The sequence below is a fragment of the Artibeus jamaicensis genome, unplaced genomic scaffold (genome assembly GCF_021234435.1).
Source record: "Artibeus jamaicensis isolate MK-2021 breed Jamaican fruit bat unplaced genomic scaffold, CSHL_Jam_final contig_781, whole genome shotgun sequence".
Lineage (NCBI taxonomy): Eukaryota > Metazoa > Chordata > Mammalia > Chiroptera > Phyllostomidae > Artibeus > Artibeus jamaicensis.
Genome location: NW_026521968.1, coordinates 6,455,867 through 6,482,465, shown reverse-complemented (window position 1 = coordinate 6,482,465; position 26,599 = coordinate 6,455,867). Strand labels below are relative to the sequence as shown.

Sequence of the window (26,599 nt, the reverse complement as noted above, 5' to 3'; positions counted from 1 at the left end):
ATCTCTATTGTGGTGACACTCCTTATTCACTAGAGCAGAGATTTTTCATACAGTTACATTCTGAACATGTGAGCTATTATACATAATTACAAAAGCAGGTCAACTCCAGTCTCATCAGTAGGAGCGAGTGGCTGGGGGCACTGTGGCGCAGCCAGACTCGTTTAAAGTTCTGTCCATCACAGGTATGTATGCCAGTGAGATCTTCCCAGTCTGGATATCAACATAGGAAAAGGTGTGCTTCCTCCAGTGCTGCTCAGATGGCTTCTTCTGCTGCCCTTGGATGGGCTTCGAATAGTCATACTCATCAATCCGCACCAGATGCAGGGAAAGGGAGAACCATGACGTGCTAGCCACCAGCCTCCATAGTTACTGGTAAGCCTCCCTCTCTCTCTAAAGATAGAAAAATGAAATCTTTTAAAAAATTACCAAGTTTGCTTACCACAGAGGTGGGTGGGAATGGTGTGGAAAGAATGGAGGAGCAGGAACAGGGATAGAAGGGGTGGGACAAATGGCAGTTCTATGAGTATGCTTTTTCATATGGTTCTGACTTTCAGGACCGTGATCATGTTTCATATATTTCTGTCCCCGAGAGATAAGTAATCAAAGTCAGTCAGGATGCAATGGAAACACAAAATGGAAAGCAAACAGTAGTAAATGAATTTAACTCTTTACAAATGAATGGCATAACTATACTGAGGAGGGTGGAGACAGAAGCACTAAATTAGGGAAACTATTTTGACTACATACTGTAAGGCTAAAGACAAAAAGAACTATACACATACATGGTACTCTAGTTAGCAAATCTTTCTCACAGGGCTGGGAATTAGCAGTTCTTAAACCCTGTTATGTGTATGCTAAGACTGAACAGATAAGTAAATATATTATAAATAATGAGAGTCGGGTTTCTCACTGTTGGTGAAAAAATTGCAAATAAGGAAAAGTAAAAGCTAGAATGAATCTTGTGGTGTTAGACTGGAATTTGGAGGTATCAGTGTGTACTCATGGTTCTATGTACATACACACAGGCAGACGGACACAGATAGTAATGTATGTGTATCTCTTAGTTCTGTCTTCTGAGGTGTCTTGGAAATAATGTCATCAAGTAGCAATGAGGACAGCTAGCTTCCAGGTCTTGGTAAAAAGAAAAAAAAAACAGGAAATCAGAAAGAACAAGGACTCCTTAGAAAATGGCTGATTGAACAGAACTGATTGAAATGTATGATTGAAAGAACAACATGAGCCCTGGCCAGGTAGCTCAGTTGGTTACATCATTCCAATACACCAAGGTTGTTAGTTCTATCTCCAGTCAGGGCATATACGAGAGGCAACTGATGAATTCATAAACAAGTAGAACAAGAAATTGATCTCTCTCTTTCTTTTTCTCTCTCCCTCTCCCCCTCCTTCTCTCCCTCCCTCTCTTTCTCTCTCTCTGAAATCATTTAAAAAATTTTTTTAAAAGAACAAGATGAATCTAGAACAGCTTGTGGTACTAGAAAGTAATGAAGCACTCCAAAAGTGATTGAGGCTTGTCAAAAATCACAGGAACCAATTTGAATGAACCCTCAATGGCCAAATCCAGAAAAATTTGAGCAATGCAATAAATAACAATACTTATGAATTTATATCCTGTAGAATAAAATAAATATCCATGAGTCCACAATGATATAAAAATTGAATAAATAAGTGGAAGAGAGGAGGCAACCCTTAATGGTAGAATTCTAATAAGTAAATGTAGAAGGAATGATGGAATTAGAAAATCACTTGGTAAACATCATAGTAACTATTTTTTAATTTTTACATGTATTTTATTGATTATGCTATTACAGTTGTCCCATTTTACTCTCTTTTTTCCCCTGCACCCTGCACATCCTTTCCCTCTTTAGTTCACGTCCATGGGTTGTACATACAGGTTCTTTGGCTTCTACATTTCCTATACTATTCTTAACTTCCTTCTGTCTATTTTCTACCTACCCTTTATGCTACTTATTCCCTGTACCTTTTCCCCCTTTCTCTCCCCAACCCCCTTGGGTAAACTTCCACGTGATCTCCATTTCTGTGATTCTGTTCCTGTTCTAGTTGTTTGCTTAGTTTTTGTTTTTGTTGTATTTTAGGGTCGTTTGTTGATAGGTGTGACTTTGGTGTCATTTTACTGTTCACAGTTTTTTATTTTCTTCACTTTCTTAGATAAGTCCCTTTAACTTATTATATTTCATATAATAAGTTGTGTGAAATATAACTTTTTATGAATTAAGAATCAAATATAATTCTTATTATATTTCATATATAAGAGCTTGGTGATGATGAACTCCTTTAACTTGATCTTATCAGGGAAGCAGTTAATCTGCCCTTCCATTCTAAATGAGAGCTTTGCTGGATAGAGCAATCTTGGATGTAGGTCCTTGCCTTCATGACTTCAAATACTTCTTTCCAGCCCCTTCTTGCCTGTAAGGTTTCTCTGGAGAAATAAGCTGATAGCCTAATGGGAACTCCTTTGTAGGTAACTCTCTCCTTTTCTCTGGCTGCTTTAAAGATTCTCTTCTTATCTTTAATCTTGGATAATATAATTATGATGTGCCTTGGTGTGTTTTTCTTTGGGTCCAACTTCTTTGGGGCTTTCTGGGCTTCCTGAACTTCCTGGAAGTCTATTTCCTTTGCCAGATTGGGGAAGTTTTCCTTCATTATTTGTTCAAATAAGTTTTAAATTTCTTGCTCTTGTTCTCCTCCTTCTGGCATCCCTATGATTCAGATGTTGGAACACTTAAAATTGCCCTGGAGGTTCTAAGCTTCTCCTAATTTTTTTAATTCTTGTTTCTTTATTCTGTTCTGGTTAAATGTTTATTTTTCCTAATGTTCCAAATTGTTGATTTGAGTCACTGTTTGTTTCCTGTACATTTTCCTTTATTTCACTTTGTATAGTCTTCACTTTGTCCTCTATTTTGTGGCCATACTCAACCATTTCTGTAAACATCCTGATTACCAGTGTTTTTGAACTCTGCATCTGATAGGTTGACTAACCCTTCATCACTTAGTTGTATTTTTTCTGGAGCTTTGATCTATTCTTTCATTTGGGCCATTTTTTTGTCTTGGTGCACCTGTTACCTAGTAAGGGGTAGACCCTTAGGTATTTACCAGGGTGGGGCTACCCACTTTATTTATTGCCTTGTGGTGGTGTATGTGGGGGAGGAGTCTGAGAGAGAACAGTGCTGCTTGCTTAGCTCTCTGCTGGCTTTCAGTCACTTCTGCCACTATCCACAAGCAAATTGGGCTTTTCTGTTGCTGATTCCTAGGTGAGTGGGTTTGTATACGTTCTAGGATCCTGTGGGTCTCTCCAACAAACTCTCCTGTGAGGCTTGGAGTTTCTCCTGCCACCTCAACTCCCACAGTTTTTTTCAGTCAGAGGTTTTGAGGCTTTATTTCCCCTGCACTGGAACCCTGGGTTGCACAGTCTGTCTCCCTTCCCAGATGTTCCTCCCAGTTTATCCACATGCAAATGTGGGACTGCCTGCTCTACCAGCAGCTGCCTTGCTACAAATCCTCACCACCTGCCTGCCTGTCTCCACCCCTCCTACCAGTCTGAATGGATATCTCTTCTTTAACTCCTTGGTTGTCAGACTTGTGTACAGTTCAATTTTCTGTCAGTTCTGGTTGTTTTTTGTTTTTAAATTTGTTGTTGTCCTTCTTTTGGTTGTGCAAGGAGGTGTAGTGTGTCTACCTACACCTCCATCTTGACCAGAAGTCCATAGTGATTATTTTTTCAGGCAAGAATTATCAATGAATGCTAGATATTATAGGCAAAAGTATGATGATGAGTGGTATATTTGCTTAGTCTTAAAGTAGCTCCTCTGAGATACTTACTAATTACAAAGGAAAAAATAATAAATTTACAGTGGAGAAACCAGGTTAACTCTACCTTAACCAAGTGAAAAGGTTAACAGTATCATAATGAGACATATTATTTATCTCTTGATTTGTTGAACCAAGAACAGCACATCATTTTTGCGGCACATTTGTCAAAAATGTTGTACTTCAATCTAATCAACAGAAAACATCAGGCTAGTCAAAACTGAGAGGCAGTGTGTAAGATCCTGAATAGTGTAAGTGTTGGGAAACACAAGGAAAGCCAGCAGGGCTGTCAGACGTTGTCACACAACAATTCTGGATTGGATCCTAGGCCAGAAAAAGGACACCAGTGGGATAATTGGCCAAATTGAAATAAAGTCTATAGATTCATTAATAGTATTGTATCAATACTATTTCCCAATTTTAGTAATCACACTACGTTTAATGTACACTACTAACATTCAGGAAATCTGGGTGAAAGTTTTATGGGAACCCTATGCAACTTTTTTAATAATTCCAACATTATTTCAAAATATAAACTTGAAAAAAAACAAAAAATAAACACTGTAAATCTTACAAACTTTTGAAAAACTTCTGATTTCATTTTCCCTTTTACTAAAACCTAAAAAGAAAGTTACAGACCACTGTTTTCTATGATGCAAATATAAAAGCCTGAATTAAAACAAGCGCAAATCGTATCCAGCCTTTAATTAAAAAAAAAAATATACTGTGACAAAGTTGAATGCCAACATCTGGATGAGCCCAGAGGGATTCAGGCATATCCATGGCTCAATTGGCCTGGTCGCCTGCCAGCAAGGGTGGTTAAAAGTCAGGGGCCTGCAATGAGGGCTTTATGAGTGGGCCCTGGGTTGCAAGATGAGGTGTAGTCTCCAGTGAAAGCTCCAGAAGATCAACATAGGAGACTTAGGGTCTGACAGATCAGTCACCATTTTAAAATTTAGATCGGACATTTTGGAAGGAGCTGGTGAAAGTGAGGGTCAACCTTAACTGCCCCCCACCCCTCCCAAGCCAGTCCACTGATGTTTCTACTGGTAGGGGGTGTGGCCACTGTTCCAGGTCAGCCTCACAAGTTGGCATCTGAACCTTATGGAGGAAAGAGCTTTACGGAGCTGCAAAAGAAGCAGTTTCCATTAGGGTCTTAGAGAAGTGGGGTACAGAAGCAGAATAATGGGGGATTCCTTTAATGAGGAGCACACAATGAAGGAAGCTGGAGGACTGGAGCAGGGGGTCAGAAACTCAAATGTCTCCCAGAACCAAATAGGTCAAACTCCTGGACAGAACTGGTGAGATGGTATTGTATTCACTGAACTATATCATGACATTTGATGACAGCATTGTTTATACTCTGTGCCTCCCAAAACAAACCCTGTTGAAATTTCAGTTCTTTTTTCCCCCAGTTCAGTAAGGTTTTCTTTCCCCACACAGCTTTTCCATATTCTTCTTATAATTTCTTCTCTGGAGGCATTTTACACTGTACTCTGTCAATAGACACAGTTTGTATAGTAAACACATAAAGGAATAATTTTCACTTCCACCGAGAAATATGCCTCCTCTCCTTTCTCTTGAAGTGTATATCCCTGTCAGCCTCTTATTTTTCATGTTTGCTACAGACATGATTACAAAAAATATTTCACTTTTACCTAATTTCAATATAAGAAAAATAACTGCACAAATACAAAAACCAGCAACTGACCCCTGACCTCGATGTCTGGGAACAATAAAGTATGGAGACAATAAGGTTTGGAAAGGATGCAAATGAGGGGACCTCTAAAGGAGGCCCCAGGCCCCCCGGGGCCTGTCTTCAGCCCACTGTAGCTTTGGGGGAGTGCAGAAGTGGTGTGGTCAGATTTTACAATTTTTAAAGAAAATCAAACATTGGAATTCTTACTCTGAAATCTCCTGGTTTTTAAATGTTAGAAATTCAAAGCAGTATTTGAAAACTCCTTGCAGTCCAAACCAGACATGACCTACAGACTTCCAGTTTGTGGCATCTGTTCTATATTGTTCAGGTGGGAGCTACAGCAGTAGGATCTGAGTTATTTCTGTTAACAGGAGCTAATTTGTTCCCATTGGCTTGGGAGACAATTTATGCAAGGAGGGTCAATGTTAAAAGTTTATTAATGTTGTTCATCATATTAATAGGACACAGGAGAAAAACTGCATAATTATCCTAATAGGATGCACCCTGATTAAGACACTAAGGGACTAAGATGTCAAGATGATAAATGTATAATCTCAAGACAACAGACAATATGATATGATACTCAGCGATGACCTGGAATGAAGAACAAATATAGCCCTTCATAACAAAGACATTACTACAAAAACAAGGAGCAAAATAAGGATGTCATACTGTGAATAATGTCAACAGTATTCTGAAATTTAAGGAAAAACAATAAGAAAATAAATGAGATATAAATTTGAGAAGGAAGAGTCAAGCTTAAGATTTTTTGCAAAAGATGTGATCGTCTACCTGAGAAACACTAGCTAATGGACTGAGGAATGTTTGGAACTAATAAGAGAATTTGTTAAAGTAGCTAGATACAAAAATATGTGTAATTCAATAATTTTCTATATATCAGCAGTGACCAAACAGAAAATACAGCTCATTCACCCCAGAAACAAATGCCAAGGAATAGGAAATTCAAGGGGTGCAATATAATGAAAACATCTTGAAAAAGAAGAACAAAATTGGAGAACTTAAACTCCCTGATGTTAAAACTTACCACAAAGCTACAGATAGACATACAATCAGTGGAGTAAAATTAAGAGTCCAGAAATGAACCTTCAAATTTACAATCAAATGATGTTTTTAAACAAGGGTGAATTGTTTATTAAAACAATTCAAAGGGGGAAAGAACTGTTGAGATAATTTGATATCCATATAAAAAAGAATGAAGTTGCTTTGCTAACTCACAACACACACAGAAATTAATTTAAACTTGACTGAGACCTAAATGTAAGAGTTAAAACTATAAAACTCTTAAAAGAAAACATAGGTGTAAATCTTTGTGACCTTGAATTAGGCAATTTTTTTTTATATAACATCAAAATCACAAACAACAAAGGAAAAAATAAATAAGATATGCATTATCAGAATTGAAAACCTTCATGCTTTAAGGACACCATCAAGAAATAAAAGACAACCCACAGAATGGGATAAAATTTTGCAAATCAAATACATGATAGAGGGTTTGAATCTAGACTATATAAAGAACTTCTTTAACTCAATAATAAAAAGGCATAAATAAATTTAAAAATGGACAAAAACATGAATAGATATTTCTCCAAAGAGGATATACAAATGGTCAACAAGCATTTGAAAAAACGCTCTATGTCATTAGTCATCAGAGAGATGCAAATCAAAACCAGAATGAAATACCACTTCACATCCACTATAATCAGAGAGATAGGTGATAACAAGTGTTGACAAGAATGTAAAGAATTTGGAACCTTCCTACATACACTGATGATTGGAATGTAGATGAAGCAGCTGCCTTGGAAAACAATCTGGCAGTTCCCCAAAAAGCTAAACATAGAGTATCCATTTGACCCAGCAATTCTACTCCTGGGTATATACCCAGGAGAAGTGAAAACGTATTGTGCATACAAAAACTTATACACAGATATTCATAGCAGCATTATTCATAATGGTCAAAAGGTGGAAACAACACAAATGCCCATCAACTAATAAATAGATAAATAAAATGTATTATATTCATACAATGGAATATTATTTGTCCATAAAGAGAAATGAGGTAGTGATACATGCTACAACTTGGATGAACCATGAAAACATGGTAAGTGAAAGAAGGCAGTTACAAAAGACTAAAAACCTTATGACTCCATTTACACAAAATGTCAGAATAGGCAAATACATAGAGGCAAAAAGTAGATTGGTGGTTGCCTAGTGCTGGGATGGTTGGAAGAAAGTTGGGAATGAATGCTAATGGATGTGGGATTTTTTGGGGGGTGATGTAATGTTAAAAAATTGACTATGAGAGTAATTGCACAACTCTGAACATACTAAAAACTATTTAATTATATACTTTATTTTTTAGTTTAATATATTTTGATTATGCTATTACAGTTGTCCCAATTTTTCCCCCTTTATCCCCTTCACCCAGTACCCACCTTCCTTTCAGCAACCACCTTCCCTTAGGTCATGTCCATAGGTCATACATATAAGTTGTTTGGCTACTCCAATTATTATACTGTTCTTAACATCCCCTTGTCTATTTTGTACGTATAAATTTGTGCTTCTTAACCCCTCTACCTTTCCCCCATTCTCTCCCTTCCCCCTCCCAACTGATAACCCATCACAATCTCCATATCTATAATTCTGTTTCTGTTCTAGTTGTTTGCTTAGTTTGTTTTTTAGATTCAGTTGTTGGTTTATTGCCATTTTAATGTTCATAGTTTTTATCTTCTTTTTCTTAAATAAGTTCCTTTAACATTTCATATAATAATAGCTTGGCAATGATGAACTCCTTTAGCTTTGCTTTATCTGGGAAGCACTTTATCTGCCCTTCAATTCTAAATTATAGCTTTGCTGGATATAGTAATCTTGGTTGTGGGTCCTTGCTTCTCATCACTTTGAATACTTTTTGCCAGCTCCTTCCAGCCTGCAAAATTTCTTTTGAGAAATAAGCTGACAGTCTTATGGGAACTCCTTTGTAGGCAACTATCTGCTTTTCTCTTGCTGCTTTTAAGATTTTCTCTTTATGTTTAACCTTTGGCATTTTAATTATGGTGTGTCTTAGTGTGGTCCTGTTTGGGTCCATCTTGTTTGGGACTTTCTGTATTCCTGAACTTGTACGTCTAGTTCCTTCATCAAATTAGGGAAGTTTTCTTTTATTCTTTTTTTCAAATAAGTTTTTAATTTCTTGCTCTTCCTCTTCTTCTCCAGCACCCCCATGATTCAGACATTGGCATGTTTGAAGATGTCACAGAGGCTCCTTAGCTATTTGCATTTGGGGGGGATTCTTTTTTCTTCTTGCTCTTCTGATTGAATGTTTTTTTGTCTTCCATATGTTCCAAATTGTTGATTTGATTCTTGGCTTCATCACTTCCACTGTTGTTTCCCTGTAGATTTTTCTTTATTTCACTTAGTGCAACCTTCATTTCTCCCTGGCTCTTTTTTATGCTGTTGAAGGAACTCAAGGAGCTCCTTGAGCATCCTGATAACCAGTGTTTTGAACTCTGCATCTGAGAGATTGCTTATCTCCATTTCATTTAGTTGTTTTTCTGGAGTTTTGTTCTTTCATTTGGGCCACACTTTTTTGCCTCCTTATTTTGTCAGCCTTCCTGTGTTTGTTTCTGTGTATTAGGTAGAGCTGCTTTTATTCCCTCTCTTAGTAGCATGGCCTATTATAGAAAAGTGCACCTGTTAAGTTGTATAGGGAGGAGCCTTAGGTAATTGCCAGGGTGGGGCAACCCATGTTGCCACTCTGTGGCTCTGTGTTGGGGAGCACTCAGCAAAGGGACAATGCTACTGCCTGGCCTCTGGAGTTTTATCCAGGAGGAAACTGTCTTTTGGAACTTGCCCCGATACCAGTCACTTCAATTTCTCCCCATGTGCCACTGGTGCCCTTCCAGCTATTGCCCTGGTGCTGAATCCCAGAGGGAGCGAATCTATGTAAGTCCTAAGTCCATTGCAGGCCTTTTAAGAGGAGACTTCTGAGAATCCCACATTGTTTTCTGCTACCCCAACCCGCACTGGTTTTCCTAACCAGATGTTATGGGGACTTACCTTCCTGGTACTGGAACCCTGGGCTGCGTGGTCTGGTTTGGGGCTGGTATTCCTCACTTCTGGGGCATCCCTCCTGATTTTTATCCACCACACATGAGTGTGAGACTGCCCATTCTTTGTCTCCATGCCTTTGCATGCCTCTCCACATCTCCACACCTCTCTGCCTTCTTTGCCTCTCCACCCTTCATACCCATCTGGATGAATGTGGCTTCTTTAATTTCTTGGTTGATGGACTTCCACAGCTAGACTTTTTGATAATTCTGGGTGGTATTTGTTTTGCAGTCAAGTTGTAATTTTTGCTGTAGTTGTGCAAGGAGGCGAGTTGTACCTCCATCTTGACTGGATGTTCTCCTAATTATATACTTTAAATGGGTGAATCATATACTATGTGAATTACAAGTCAATAAAGCTGTTATTAAAAAACTATAGGCTTTAGTTTTGGGGGGTTTTTTTTTGGAGTTCTGGCCAAGATGGAGGCATAGGTAGAAACCCTCTCCTTCCACACATAATCAAAAGGAGGATAACAACCGATCTAAAATCAATAAACAAGCAGAAGTGCCAGAAAATCAAACTGCATGGAACTCCAAAAACCAAGGAATTAAAGAAACAGTCAACCTGACCAACCAGGCTGGTAAGACAGGCTGATGGAAAGAACCAGAGGCAAGGTAGCAGACCTCAAGGGCAGGGCTGGCTGAACAGGAAACTGAGACTTAGATCTAACTGTGGACTAAGGCTGGGGTTTCCACAGTGGGAGAAACTCCCCATCTCACATGAGGGTTCATTGGAAAGTGGGGCTAGAGCTGAGCAGGCCAGCTACATTGCTCCCTCTCTGACCCCTCCACCACAGACAGCTCCACAGTGCAGCAAGAAGGGTTGCCCTGCCTTGGTGAATACCTAAGGTCCGCCCCCTTACAACTTAACAGGTTGAGTTAAGACAAAGAAAGATGGCCCAAATGAAAGAACAGAGCAAAACTCTAGAAAGAGAGCTGAGTGATGAGGAGATAGCCAACCTATCTGATAGAGAGTTCAAAGCCCTGGTAATCAAAATGCTCACAGAACTGATCGAGTTTGGTTGAAAAATGAAAGAACAAATGAAAGATACCCAAAGTGAAACAAAGCAAAATATTTAGGGAACCAACAGTGACAGGAAGGAAACCAGGACTCAAAGCAATGATTTGGAACAAAAAGAATAAATAAATATCTAACTGGAACCGAATGGAGAAACAAGAATTCAAAAAAGTGAATAGAGACTTATGAACCTCCGGGACAACCTGAAATGTTCCAATAGCCAAATTACAGGGGTGCCAGAAGGAGAAGAACAACAGCAAGAAATTGAAAACTTATTTGAACAAATAACAAAGGAAAATTTCCCCAATCTGGAGAAGAAAATAGACTTCCAAGAAGCCAAGAAAGTCCCAAAGAAGTTGGACCCAAAGAGAAACACACCAAGGCACATCATCATTATGTTACCCAAGATTGAAGATAAGGAGAAAATCTTAAAAGCAGCAAGAGGAAAGGAGAGAGTTACCTACAAAGGAGTTCCACTGTCAGCTGATTTCTCCAGAGAAATCTTACAGGCAAGAAGGGGCTGGAAAGAAGTATTTGAAGTCATGAAGGCAAGGACCTACATCCAAGATTGCTCTATCCAGCAAAGCTCTCATTTAGAATGGAAGGGCAGATTAAGTGCTTCCCTGATAAGGTCAAGTTAAAGGAGTTCATCATCACCAAGCTCTTATTATATGCAATGTTAAAGGGACTTATCTAAGAAATTGAAGAAAATAAAAAACTATAAACAGTAAAATGACAACTATCAACCAATGAACCTAAAAGAAAAAAGAAAAATAATGAAAACAAAAACTAAGCAAACTAGAACAGGGACATAATCAGAGAAATGGACATCACATGGAGGGTTTTCAGTGGGGAGAGGGAGGGGAGGAATAGCAGGGAAAGGTACAGGGAATAAGTAGAATGATTGGTAGGCATAAAATAGACAGGGAGAGGTTAAAATGGTATAGGAAACAGAATTCAAAGAACTTACATGTACAACCCCTTTAGTATATGTCCATGGACATGAACTAAAGGGGGATGGAATGCTGAGGGGTGAAGTGCAGGCAGAGGGGAAATAAAGGAAGAAAAATTGGGACAACTGTAATAGCATAACCAATAAAATATACTTTAAAAACTATAGGCTTTATTATGGGATACAAAAGAAACCTTGCATAAATGGAAAACACTTAATGTTCTTAGATTGGAAAATGACATTATAAAAGATATCCATTATTCTCATGCTGAGTATATAAATGTAATATAGTTTCAATCAATAGACAGATAAGGCTTTTTGGGAAGAAAGAAGATTGACAAAATGATTTTATATTTCATCATGAAAAATAATTGTGTGAGAATAATCAAAGCCACAGTTAAAGCACTATAGTGCTGAGGTAGAAAGTGCAACAAATCAATGGAGCCAAACTGATCTATCAGAAACAAACACAAGTACCTGAATGAACTTAAAATATAATAAAAGAAGATAGAATTGACTATCCAATAAATGGGCTAGGACAATCAAATAACAATTAGGAGAAAAATGCAATTGTGGTTTCTATCTCAAATCTCATACCACAAAAAATTCCTGACTAATTAAAGATCCATATGTAAAAATTCAAATAAAACAAGAAAATTTTAGAAAAAAAGAAATGTGCATATAATGTTGGAATAGTAGAGGGCCATTTAAAACATGACACCAAAATAAGAAATTATGAAGAAACAAATTAATTTGAATATGAAAAAGTAAAATAACTTGTACATGAAAAGTTACCATAAATGTTAAGTAAAAGGCAACTGTCATACTAGGACATGTTTGCAACAAACAACAAATATACCATCCTTAACATAAAATGCATTGTACATTAAAAAATTACATTCTCAAAAGAAAAGTGGTCTGAGCAGATACACAACAATGTACCAAAGACATAGAAGTTGTAATAAATATGTAAAAAATTCAACTGCATAAGAAAAAATGTAAATTAAAATAATGAGATATAAACTTACATCTGACAACTAGGCAAAAATAACAAATTATGTAGAGTTTTAAAATATTTGGAGACTCAACATCAAGAAAAAAACAAATATTCATAAAAAACAAGTAAAGCTGGTTCTTTGAAGAGAAACACAAATCTGGCAAGATAGATAAGAAGTAGAAAACATAAGTAAATCATATTAGGGATGAAAAAGACATAATTAGAGATACAGTAAAGATTATGAAAATAATATAAAACAATGAACAACTTTATGCTAATGAATCTCAAAACTGATGAAATGGGAATTTTGTGCTATAAAAAATAATAGTAGAACCAACTCAAGAAGAAATAGAATGCCTACAATTTCATAACTTACTAAAACACAGAAGCAGTAATTAAAGCCTTTCACAAAGACTATCCCAGAAAGAGGCCATTTTACAGGTGAGTTCTACTAGACTTCTGGGGAACAAATCATTCTCATCATGTACTAAGCCCTTTCAGACAATTGAAGAAGGGATAGCCCCCAACTCATGTTATAAAGTTACAATAACCTTGGTATCCAAACTCAAGAAAAACAGTATAAGAATTTAGAGGCCAATCTTCTTTCTGAGTCTAGATGCAGAGATATTAGGAGCTTAAAGCTGATTATACACTTGGATTTATCTCAGGAATGCAAGAGGGTAATTTGACATTAGAAACTGTATCATTCATCATATTAACAATGTAAAAGGAGAAACATCATGTAATTATTTGATTAGATACCAAGAAGGCATTTGATAAAATTTTCTACCTAGAAAAGTAGAAATAGAACTTTCTTGTCCTGAAATAGGGCATCTACCAAACACCTGTGATGAACAACCAGTTTTGATGAGGAGGCATCCTTATTAAAATCAGACACAAGCAACAACCTAGATTAACCTTGAAACCTTTATCCTAAGTGAAAACCAGCCAGTGACAAAGGACCACGTGTTGTATTGTTCCATTTTTATTATGGAATGTTCAGGATAGGCAAATCCATACAGGCAGAAAGTAAATTGGTGGTTGATTAAGAGTGAAATGGCTGGGGAGCATGGGGATGACAGCTGAGGGGAGGGGCTGTCTTTGGGAGGTATTAAAAATATTGATGGAAGTGATGGTTGCTCCACTCTGAATAGACTCAGAACAATTTTAACTGTATACTTTAAATGGCTGAGTTGTCTGGTATGTCAATTTTATCTCAATAAAACTGTGTTTAAAGAGCAGTTAGTGGGCTGTGGGATATAGCCAAGAGCAGTGGATTTGGAGTAAAAACAATTGGATTTTTAAAAATAATTGGAGGACTTCCGGCCAAGATGGAGGTATAGGTGGAAACACTGTGCCTCCTCGCACAACCAAGTTTAAAGACAACAAAGTTTTAGTAACAAAAATGCACCCAAAACACAGAAAATTGAACTATACGAAAGTCTGACAACAACAAACCATTCAGCCAGACCTGTAAGAGGGGTGGAGCCAGCAGATGAGCGGGGTCAGCCAGGAAAGATCTGCTGGACTGCCCGAGGCACGCAGGCAGCCATGGGCAGATCCCAGGTGTGGGGTAGTAATGGGTGGACCCAGTGAGGGCACAAGGCAGCAGGCTGACCTTGGTCACACATTTGCACACAGATAGACCAGGTGAAGGAGCGAGCATTGAGGCAGACCACGCAGACCCCAGCAGCAGGAAGCAGCAGAAGGGACCACCATAGCCCCTCTTTGACCCCACCCCCACATCACAACCCAGCGACCTGGGCAGCCCTGCCCTGGTGAACACCTGAGGCTCCCCTCCTCATACTTAACCGGGGTGAACAGACCAAAACATTATGGCTTAAAAAGAACAGCTCAAAGCCCCAGAGCCAATAACTCTAAGAAACTAAGAAATAGCCAACCTATCAGATGCACAGTTCAAAACACTAGTGATCAGGGTGCTCACAGAACTGGTTCATTTTAGTCACACATTAGAGGAACATATGAAGGCCAAACTAATTGAAATGAAGGGAAATGCACAGGAAACCAATAGTGATGAAAAGGAAACTGGGACTCGAATCAAGGGAGTAGACCAGAAGGAAGAAAAAAAATGACCAAACAGAAAAGGATGAAGAAACAAGAATCCAAAAAAAAAAAAAAATGAGGAGAGGCTTAGGAACCTCCAGGACATCTTTAAACGCTCCAACATCTGCATTATAGGGATAGCAGAAGGGGAAGAGGAACAGCCACGAGTGGAAAACTTATTTGAACAAATAATAAAGGAGAACTTCCCCAATCTGGCAAAGGAAATAGACTTCCAGGAAATGCAGGAAGCTCAGAGAGTCCCAAAGAAGTTGGACCCAAGAAGGAACACACCAAGGCACATCATCATTACATTAGCCAAGATTCAAATGAAGGAGAGAATCCTAGAAGCAGCAAGAGATAAGGGGACAGTCACCTACAAAGGAGTTCCCATTAGACTGTTAGCGGATTTCTCAAAAGAGACCTTACAGGCAAGAAGGGGCTGGAAAGAAGTATTCCAAGTCATGAAATCTGAAGACCTACATCCAAGATTGCTCTATCCAGCAAAGCTTTTATTTAGAATGGGAGGGCAGATAAAGTGCTTCTCAGGTAAGATCAAATTCAAGGAATTCATCATCACCAAGCTGTTCTTATATGAAATGTTAAAGGGACTTATCTAAGAAAAAGAAGATAAAAATATGAACAGTGAAAGGACAGCAAACTCACAGTTATTAACAACCACACCTAAAACAAAAGCTAACCAAGAGGACAGCTAGATCAGGAGCGAACCATAGAAATGAAGGTCTCATGGAGGGTTAGCAACAGGGGAGTGGGAGGAGGAGAAGGGGGAGAAGGTACAGAGAATAAGTAGCATAGACAGTAGGTAGAAAATAGATAGGGGGGAGGGCAAGAATAATATGGGAAATACAGAATCTAAAAACCTTGAGACAGGTGGACATAAACTAAAGGGGGTCTGGTGGGGGAGGGGGTGTGCAGGGTGGAGGGGAATGAATAGGACAACTGTAATGGCATAATCAATAAAATATATTTTTTTAAAAATCAGGCACATTGTATGAGAGATTCTAGCCAGAATATTAAGATAATAGAATATCAATTAAAAATGATTTTACAAAGATAATACAATGGGAAGGCACAGTAAAGGAAGAAAAAAATGGTCACTGTTTACAGATTATTGTTGCCACAGAAAACTAAGGAGACACAGAGAAACTAATAGAAGAACAGATGCTAACAAGGTGCCTGGCTGTAGGGTCACTGTACAAAAACAAATTCTGCTGCTGTATACCAGCAACTAACAGAACATATATCTTTTTAAAATTTTTACAACGGCAACATAAGCAGTAAGAATAAGTAAGAATGAAACCATGCATAAGGCAATATGAAAGATACTGTAAAACTGCAGTGAAGAACACTTAAGAAGACCAACATATTCGGCAAGATATCCCATTTTCATGAATAAAAAGGATTATAGAGGCAAGAGTTCTCTCCAAACTAATCTATAATATGTAGTGCGATCCTGGAGAAGCACTTCCAACGCAGCAGAGTAAAGACTTTCTCTTTCTTTTTAAATCATTGACACTTACAGATTCTCTCATTCCCCCCTTTGCCCACCCCTCCCCCCACCTTCGCCTCACTGTTGTCTGTGTCCTTGGCCTGCATATACGTTGTTCACTTCACCTTCTTTCACCTGGTCTCCCCCCACCTCCCTCTCTTCTGAGATCTGTCAATCTGTTCCATGTGTCCGTGTCTCTGGTTCTATTTTGTTCATCAGTTTATTTTGTTCATTAGGTTCCACATATATGTGGGATCATATAGTATTTTTCTTTCTCTGACTGGCCAACAGGTTTGTTTGAGGTTTGGTTTTTTGGGTTTTGTTTTTTTCTTTCTGCCAGTATTCTTGTGTTTTTATCCATCATTGGCAGTGGCAAAACTAAAAACCTGCCGAAATCAACTTTTTCAGAATTCTAGAAATTAACCAAAGGTTAATTCTCAAATTTTGATGATATGAGGAGCATTTTTATTCAAGAAAATTGTCTGACCCTCAGTAATAACAACACGCTTTGTGGCATTTTTCATTTGCCCTGTTTCCATCCCCTTGTCCTGACCTCCAGGGTAGACTTGAAAATCAGCAGCCTTAAAATCATGGTAGCTGTGAAAACCATCAATCTTGCAGCCAGTGAAGGAGGCAGGATGGGTTTGGGCATCCAACACCTCACAAACAGAGAATTGTCACTATTTAATCTGTTTGACAGCTCCCTAGAAAAGCCCCTATCACAAGGATTGTTTTTGTTTTACCTGACTCAGAGCCTGCTGTCCTTCCGGGCATTTGTTGAAGGAAATCATCAGCGACTATTTAACAGTGCAGCTGCCTGAGGCAGTAATACCAGTTGTGGCAGACAAAAGGCTGACCGAAAAACCTAAAAGGAAAATCTGAGGAATGAGCCGTCTAATGGGGGCTTTGTAAAGCTCTAACCCATTCCTGGCAGTTTAGAAGGCCGTGCACATGTGCAGAGCTGTGTGCATGCCCACGAAAGACCTGAGAAGGTCCTAATCTTTTACCTCTGCCTGAGCTGGAGGATCTGCTCAAATAGGAAGTAAAAGCTAAGGCAGAGTTGTACATTTTCAGAGCACTGAGGGTGTTACCCAGCACACACAGTCCCTGGCAAAGGGTGGGATACTTACTGGTTGAAGGCATTTAAGGAAAGTTCTATCTAATCATTAGCTGACTTCCATGGCCATATGCAACAAATAATACGGACTTCACAAGATTAGTGCAGGAAAATTGCTAAACACACAGCAACAGCTGCAACAATAACCAGAAACAACAATAAATTCTGGGGTGTGAATTTGATTTCCAGATTTGAAATGTCCTGTTTTTTGCCCTGGTTCGTGAGGCTCAGTGGATTGGGCATTATTCCACAAAGCAAAAGGTCACGGGTTTGATTCCCAGTCAGGGCACACACCTGGGTTGCAGGCCAGGTCCCCAGTAGGGGGCGCATGAGAGACAACCACACATTGTTTCTCTAGCTCTTTTTCTCCCCCCCTTCCCCTCTGACTAAAGATAAATAAATAAAATCTTTTAAGAAAATATTCTGTTTTCAACAGAAAATGATGACACTCAAACAGGAAAGAATGGGTCGTTCACAGAAAATTAAATAGTCAATAAAAACTGTCCCTGAGGAAGTCTAGGTGTTGTACTTATTAGACAAAGACTGTAGGGTGATTTATCAGCCATTATACATATATACAGTGAAGTGAAAAAAAAAAACATGTCTAAAGGTTTAAAAGAAAGTATGAGAATTATGTCTCACCAAAACTTTTGAAAGATTTTATTTATTTATTTTTAGAGAGAGTAGAAGGGAGAGAAAAATAGAGGGAGAGAAACATTGATGTAAGAAACATTGCTTGGTTGCCTGTCTTATGCACCCCGACCGGGACTGAACCCACAACCCAGGCATGTGCCCTGACCAGGAATCAAACCAGTGACCTTTGCTTTGTCGAATAATGCCCAAACCACTGAGCCACACTGGTCAGGGCATGTCTCACCAAGTTTGATGAAGATTCAATGCAGTACCAAGAAAAATTCCAATAGAGTTGCAGTTGGAACTTACTAAGGTGTTCTAAACTGATGGGGAATAGCAAAGGACTAAGAATATACAAGACACTCCTTAGGAAGAAGACTACGTGGATGGGCAGAGGTTCTGGTGGGTTATTTTCTTATAAGAGATAAAAATGTATTATAAAGTTGCAACTGTGTATTGTTGCAGGTATAGATAAACATAAGTCAGTGGAAACAGGTCTACATATATGCAGGGATGTGGTTTATGAGAGAGGCGGTGTTACACATCAGTGGGGACATGGGGAGCACATTCAATAAAATGGTGCTGACACAAGTGATTATCCACACTGCTTTTTATTGCTAAATAATATTCCCTTGTATGGATTTACCATAATTTAAACATTTACCTTTGATGGACATTTGGGCTTTTTCCAGTTTGGGGTTATTACAAATCAATCTGCTATGATCGCTCATGTACAAGCCTTTGCAAGGACATATGCTTTCATTTCTTTTGGACAAATGCCTAGAAGGGAATAGCTGGATTATACGGTAGGCATGTGTTTACCATTTTAGGAAAACCTTTAAACCGTTTTCCAAACTGGTTGTATTATTTACATTCCCACCGATATGTGAGTTCCAATTGTTCCATATCCTTGCTAACATTTTGTGGACAAAAAAAGGGACTCTATAATTAATCTAACCAAAAGTAACTTCAGGCCTATAACTTCCCTAGTGAAAGGATGTCTTTGCCTGAAGCAAGCCCTGTCCATTGTTTCTGTGCATCTAAGTTAATGCGTCTTTGAAATGCTTTTGTTGTTGTTGTTTCAGACCTTGCAGGAGGGTAACCACCCTCAAGAGAGCACATAATCCTGTTCCTGAGCCTGTAAGCCAGTCATAAGAATTTTCCAGTCTGGCTTTCTCTACATTCTTCCTCATTCCCTTCTTAATTCCAAATGCATAAAAAAGGCTACAAACTGTCATTCTGGGAAGGATTTTTCTCAGTCTTTTGAGATCGCACTCCCAGGTGTACCCTCTGTTGGGCTCCAATAAACTCTAGGAAACTCTTAGAAACATTTTCTACAGGTTTGGGCATTCTTAGGTTGACAATTTAGTATTATCTTTAAATTTTCTTGATCCATTCTACTGTGTATGTAGTGGTGTCTACTTGTGGATTCACTTTGCATTTTCTGACTAGCTAATCAGATCAGACATCTTTTTGATTTGCCACCTGCTTTTACGTAAGAATGTCCCAAACTATAGAATATTTTTATTAGTTTGTTTGGTCCAAACAAAGGATATGCCTAGAAGAAATATCACAATAAACTGAGAAAAAGGGTTCCCAGGATAACGGTTTGCATTTTTTTAATGCATTTGAAATCAAGGAGGGAGCAAGACTACATGAATGGATGAGGAAGATAGGCAGGGAAATATCTATGATTGGATTACAACATAGTTGTTTGCTCTCTTGAGGGTGGTTACCCTTCTGAGAGGTCTGGGGAAAAAGGCATTTCAGAGGTGTGTTAACCTAAATGTGCAGAAACGATAGACAAGGCTTGCTGATCGCCAAGGTGAGCCTTTTACTGAAGACATTATATGTCTGGGGCGTTACTACCAACTATGACCTACCCAGTTAGGAATGTACAGTCAGTTTGCCCTGTGAAGCTACTTTCCCTAGAATCCCTCTCCTCCTTTCCCCCACAAATCTATGGTCCATTTTCACTTATTTTATGAGGTATGAATCCAAAGTTCTGTCTTTTAATTGTCATTTTGCTGCTTTTACATATGGCTATCTAGCTATTCTAGCAATGCTGCCTCTTTGCCAAAATCAATGGATTATTTGTGTGTGGGTATACTTCTTTTTCTTTTCATTTTTTTCTTCTTTTTCTTCTTTCTGGTTTATTGAACTATATTTGACATATAACTTGGTATAAGGTGTATAGCGTGTTAATTTAATATATTTACATATATTTAATTTGTTTATTTTTTATTATAGTTGGCATTCAATGTTATATTCATTTCAGGTTTATAGCATAGTGGTTGGTTATTAATATTACATATGAAGGGATCCCCTAATAAGTCTGGTACCCACCTTGCGCTATACATAATTAGTACAATATCACTGACTATATTCCCTATACTGCACTCTAAATTCCCAGGACTATTTTTAACTGCCCATTTGTACTTCTTAATCCCTTTACTTTTTTTCACCTAGCTCCCCTACCCCCTCTCTCCTCCAGCAACCATCAGTTTGTTCTCTGTATCTATGAGTCTGTTTCTGCTTTGTTTGTTCATTTATTTTGTTTTTTATATTCCACATATAAGTGAAATCATATGGTATTTGTCTCTCTTGGACTTATTTCACTTAGCACAGTACCTTCCAGGTCCATCCATGCTGTTACAAATGACAAGATTTCGTTCTTTTTATGGCTGAATAATATTCCAGTGTGTATATGTACTGCATCTTCTTTTAGTCAATTGTCTACTGATGAACACTTAGATTGCTTCTTTGGCTACTAGCAAATAATGCTGTAATGCACATAAGGATGCATATGTCTTTCTGAATTAGTGTTTTGCACTTCTTCCACTAAGTACTCAGTAGTGGGGTTGCTGAGTCATATGGTAGTTCTATTTTTAATTCTTTGAGGAACCTCCAAACTGTTTTCCTTTGCGGCTGTGCCAGTTTGTAATCTCTGTAGGTCTATTTCTTGATTCACTGTCTGTTTCATTGACCTACTTGTGTATCTTCATAGCACTCTGTCTGGATTAGTGTAGTTTGATAAAGTCTTGAAATCAAGTAGTATAAATGCCCCCACTTTAATGTTGTTTTGCTATTCTATGTTTACATTTTCAGATAAATTTTAGAATCATTTTGTCAGCTTAAACAAAAACAATGTCTACTGGGATTTCACTTGGGATTTTGTTGAATCTATAGATCATTTTGGGCAGAATTCATATCTTACAAGTATTGAGTCTTTTGATCCAGCAACATGATATATCTTTCCATTAGAAGACATGGCTCTTCTTTAATTTCAGCAATATTTTGTAGTTTTCAGTATATAGGGCTTAAGTATTTTTACCAGAGTTATCTCTAGGTCCTTTATATTTTCTTACACTATCGTAAAAAGTATTGGTTTTTTTAGTTTCAACTTTTAATTATTTGTTGGTAGTCTATTGAGATATAATTGATTTTGCATGTTGACCTTATACCCTTGAAACTTTGCTAAACTTGCTTATTGGTGGAGTAGCTTTTTATACATTCTTTGGGATTTCAGCATAGACAATTATGCACTCTGCAAATCAAAATTATTTTTCTTCTTTTCTATCTTTTTCCTTCTGTGTTATAGCAGTCTGTTTTCTGTTGAACTGTGTTTGAGTTTACCAGGACTGCTGTTAAATCCATGCGTTCTTAATTTCAGATACCATATTTCTTAGTACTGGAATGCCCACTTGATTCTTTTTCAGATCCAATTCTTCACTGAAGTTTTCCATCTTTTCATTCATTTTTTTCTGTCTTTCCCTCTGTTTCCTTTAACATACTTATAATAGTCATTTTAAAGTTGTTGTCTGGGTACTTCAACATCTGGGTCACCTGCAAGTCTGCTACTGCTGTCTGTTTTTTTCTCTTCATTATTGGTCATGTTTTCCTGCCTCCATACTTGCTCCATTAATTTCCATTGTATTCTGGACAATGTTTATAAAGGAACCACAAACACTGAAGTCAATGTTATTTTCTTCCAGTGAGTTTGTCCTTTCCTGGGTTAAGCTCATAGAGTGAGGGGTCGACCATCTCAGTCCAGTCAGAAACAAGCTAGTTCAGGAATAGAGCCCAGCTCCAGTTCCCCTCAGTCCACTTCTGCTTTCAGTGTCTGTATGGTGAGACCAATGATGTATTTGTGATTTGCAACTCTCTCCAGCAGGACTTTGATTTCTCAGTACTACGAGACTATAGGAGACCTTGTGCTGCATTTACAGCTCAGCTCCCCAGCCTCCATGCTGCCCCAGCACTCAGCCAATGGGTTCATATCCCATGAACCATCCGATTCCCTCACACCAGCCCATGCAGCCAGTGAAGGCACTGCTCATTTCTCTTTTCCCCACGAGAAGCCTCCCACTGTGGCAAGCCAGATCCTCAGTCTTTGCTAAGATTCAACAAATGTCCTTTGGAAGAAAAAGATTGTTGATCTTGGCTCACCTGAGAAACTGTCTTCCTTTTCTGAAATTTTAGCTAATCTAATTTTCTTTTTTTAAAATTACTTTATTGTTGTTCAATTACAGTTGTATGCATTTCCCCCCACCACTAGCTAATCTAATTTTCTTCACTTCCTCTGCTCTTTGATGTGTTTAAAAATATGATCTTTGTAATTTTTCTGGTTGTTTCTAATTGTTGTGGCAGAAGCTTACTGCTATTTACTATACTCTACTTGGAACTAGAAGTCCCCATACAGATTAAACACTTAAAAGTGAAGGTAAAACTTTCAAACTTTGAAAAGAAAACATATGAGCACATCTTTATGACCACAGGTTAAAGAAGGATTTCTTTAACATGGTAGAAATCTTCATCATAAAAATAAGATTAAAATATTTAAACCACCTTAAGGTTAATATTTATATTAATTAAAAGACACTAAAAATAAAAAGACAAACCTCAAGAAATATATAGAAGATATCTTTCCAACACATATAATTACCACTTAATATCCTGAATTCTGTATTCATTTAAATCAGTAAGTTAAAGAAAACATCTCAGTAGAAAGTGGGCAGAGGACATGAACATGCATTTCACAGGAAACAAGAACACAGCCAATAAACAAATAAGATGCACAAGCTTACTAGCAGTAGGCAGGAAAATCACATGGAACATGGGGAGAGTGGCGAACTGTGGAAAGAAAGAGGGCAATCAGGGAGAAGCCCATGGTAAGCGTGGATGGGGATGAGTAGTACTTTATTTCTTGGTGGTAGTTAAAACATTTAATAAATATTTATTAAGCTGTGCACATATCCTGTTTTTTAAGTTCTTTAGAGGTAGACATCTTGTTTCATTTGTCAACATACACAGTGATGTTATACTCTTTTTAGACCTGGAAGCCATTTTCTCTTCTTAAGATAATTCTGCCTAGTTCTGAGACTTAACTCTGCCTCACCACGTTACCGTGTGTTTCTCTCCCAGGAAACCTCATCACTAGTATTTGCTGGCACCTGGGAGAAGCCCCACTGCCACCCTTATGCGCTAACACCTGCAGGATATTGGAGACTCCATTTTTAAAAAGATTTCATTTATTTATGTTTAGAGAGAGGGGAGGGAAGAAGAAAGAGAGGGAGAGAAACATCGATTGATTGCCCTGACTGGGAATGGAAACACCGACCTTTCAGTCCGCAGGCCAGCCCTCAGTCCACGGGGCCACACTAGCCGGGGCCTGAGTTCCAATTTCTGATGTCTCAACTCAAACCACTGTGTCAGCTGTGCATGGTCTAAGGAAAAACACTGCGTTCATCACTCCCTACCTACTCCTGTCTCCTTGACCCTGGCTGTCCAGAATCACACACCCACGCCCACACCATGGGTCAGTAGCCCCTACCTCTGTGACAGAAGAAGGGCTAATTGAACCAGCTCTGTCTGAAGCAGGGATCTTTAACCATGTTTATGTCATGGACCCCTTTAGCAACCCAGTGAAGCGTATGAACTCCATTTCAGAAGAATTTTTACATCCATCAAATAAAATACATACGATAAAAAGGAAAACAATTATACTGAATTACAGCTTTAACACGCCATTAAAAAATTGAAAATCCAGTAACACATGTGCTTCTTGATGAATGTGTTCGATAACACAATCCAGTGGCAGATCTGACAGCTGGCATAAGTTTGACATAGCGATAAATGAAAGTGATATTGCAAGTTATCTGCCACGACTGTAATGTGGAATAAAAATACCTGTTCATTTCGACAAAGTCACCAGTACTGTTTGCTGACACTACTATGATTTGTTGTGTGCAAATCAAAGGAAATGCTGAATTTCGGTTCGAGGCTGGTGAAAATTAAGGTGTGTGTGTTTTCTGCTCAGTTCACCGACTGCAGGTGAACCCCGAAGCGTGGATGGAGATGTACTGCCACCAGGGGGCGCGGGTGCTTCGAAGCATTGGCTCCTCCGGCGGAGGGAGAGGAGCTGCCCCGGGCGGAGTCTCCGCCCTTTTCTCTGCTGGGCCTCGCACCCCCAGCGTCTCTGCCTCACCCCCGCCCCTCCCTCACACACACCTGGTGGCGGGAGGGGCTGCTCTTGGAGGAATCCTCCGAAACTCACGCGGAGGCTTCCCGGTGAGTCCTCCGCCGGCCGCCGGCAGAGGGCGTGCCCGTGCGGGGCGCCCCTCCGCGCGGCCCAGGGCCGGCCCTTCCTCGGCCGTCACCATCGTCCTGCCCGCTGGTCACTCCGCAGCAAGAACCCGCAGGAGCGGCTCCGGCTCCGGCTCCAGGCCGCCCGCCTGGGCCCTGCCGTTCGTCGTTCTGCGGCCGGTGGGAAGCCAGGCCCACGGGGCGGTTTCGGGTGAAATCTCGGGAGGGCCGCGGGCTTCCGGGGAAGTTCTCTGCTCGCACTAGGGGCCTCCGGACAGAATCATGCCCCGCACGGCGCCTGCACCCTGGGGTGCGAGGCTGTGATCAGAGCGCTCCCCATCGTGGCGGCCTCCCTGACGGGCGCCTCGCAGAACGCGAGTGGAAGTAACTTCCTTTGGGAGCGGAGTCCGACTGCGTCGCGCCATTCCCCGTCCACACCGCGGAGGAAAGCGGCTGCCCTCCCCCCACGTGCGCAAAGTGGAGATGAAAATAGTCCCCGCCTGATAAGGTCGTTATGTGGATTAAATGACATGTTACTTAGCAAGCACCTAGAAGAGTGTCCAGATCATATAAGTGTCAAATGAGGTTTTGCTATTCTTAATAATTGGCATGAATTTTATAAAATTAATAAATAAAATACTCCAGTTGTTCCTTCTGTCCTTATTAACTCCACTTACCCAAATATCCATTCCAATGTCTTCCTTTCTTTGTGACTGTTTTTATCCAAGAAATTAGTCTTTCCCTCACTTTTCTCTTTATCCTCACCTGAGGACATTTTTTCCCATTGCTTTAAAGAGACAGGACTGGAGAGAGGAAGGGAAAGAGAGAAACATCGATGCGAGAGAGAAGCATCATTTGGTTGCCTCCTGTTTGCGCCCTGACCTGGGGTCACACATACCCGGAGGAGTCACAAGCTCCTAGGTGGGGGATTGAACCCGCAACCCAGGTATGCTCCCCAACTAGAAATAAATCCTGCAACCTTTTGGTTATAGGATGATGCTACAACCAACTGAGCCACACCAGCAGGGCTTTTCTTGCCCTGTCTTAAGAGGTTATTCCTTTCCCCCTCAAACTTACCCCACCCCTCCCTAATGTCTCTTCAGAGCAGTGGAACAAGCATAGGAGACAGGACCCAGAGACCTGCATCTCGTCCTACTTCTGTGCTTCTCCTCCATGAGCCTCAGCGAAACATCTTGGGTCCCTTTGGTTTAAAAGGTAGGTTTTACTGTTATGCAGGTATGGTGAGGCCAATAAATCAGGAGACAACTGCTGCTGCTGAAAAGGCTGTTTGTTACAGTTCCCTCGCTCTGCAGGGCCACACAGTGGAAGAAGCACCGGGATCAGCCTTGAGACTCAGGAATGGAAGGAAACCGTGGCAAGAGCCTCTATTGTGGTTTTGATGGGAAAGACAAGGTAAGGTGGGGTGAGCAGGCTCAGGATTGGCTGATTTGAATCAGTTCAGCAGCTCCGAGGTAAAGGGCATGTCTCTAATTGTCTAATACATAGCCCTGGGGTAATTAGGACTGGAGAAACAGTGGCCCAACCGGTCATAGCTTGGCTGTGGGCTCTGAATTGGTTGGTTTGCATATCAAAGGCATGCTCACAGGGGAGCTGTTTGCTATCTCTAAGAATTAGAGATAACCCTGGAGGCCACTCCCTCCAGAACCAGCAAGGCCCCAGATGCCCAAGCATCAAGGATACAGAAAATCAGAAAGCATAGTTGATTTTCCCTTCTACTGTGGATACACATGTGCAACATATGTATTTCTGTTATGGCCATGACTTTTGATCTGACATAGAGGTTAAGGATTCAGTCTCGGTGATGTAGTGACATCGCCAAGAGGGCAAAGTAGGAGACCCCAGCCTCTGTCCTCTAACAAAGACCCACAATTAGACAGTCATCCCCAAATCAAAATAGCTCTGGGAGAGTTCAGTTCATTTAAGGAGCTTTAGGCCCTCCAGCTGTGTGCCTGCTTGCCAGCAGCCTGGCCCCATTCACCTGCTTCTCTACTGCCATGTGCACGCCCAGGTGAGACCCCATGGTGCACACCTACAGCCTGGGT

At 39.7% G+C, this 26,599-nt stretch overlaps 1 long non-coding RNA gene across 1 annotated transcript in view; it reads left to right on the top strand.

Moving 5' to 3' along the window:
* Positions 1-25,139, top strand: part of LOC128628484 (uncharacterized) — a 29,484-nt gene extending 4,345 nt beyond the window's left edge. The window contains exons 3-4 of the long non-coding RNA XR_008392880.1: positions 183-372; positions 23,376-25,139. This is a non-coding gene — a long non-coding RNA (uncharacterized LOC128628484). The remainder of the gene's footprint in view (positions 1-182; positions 373-23,375) is intronic.
* Positions 25,140-26,599: the final 1,460 nt, after the last annotated feature.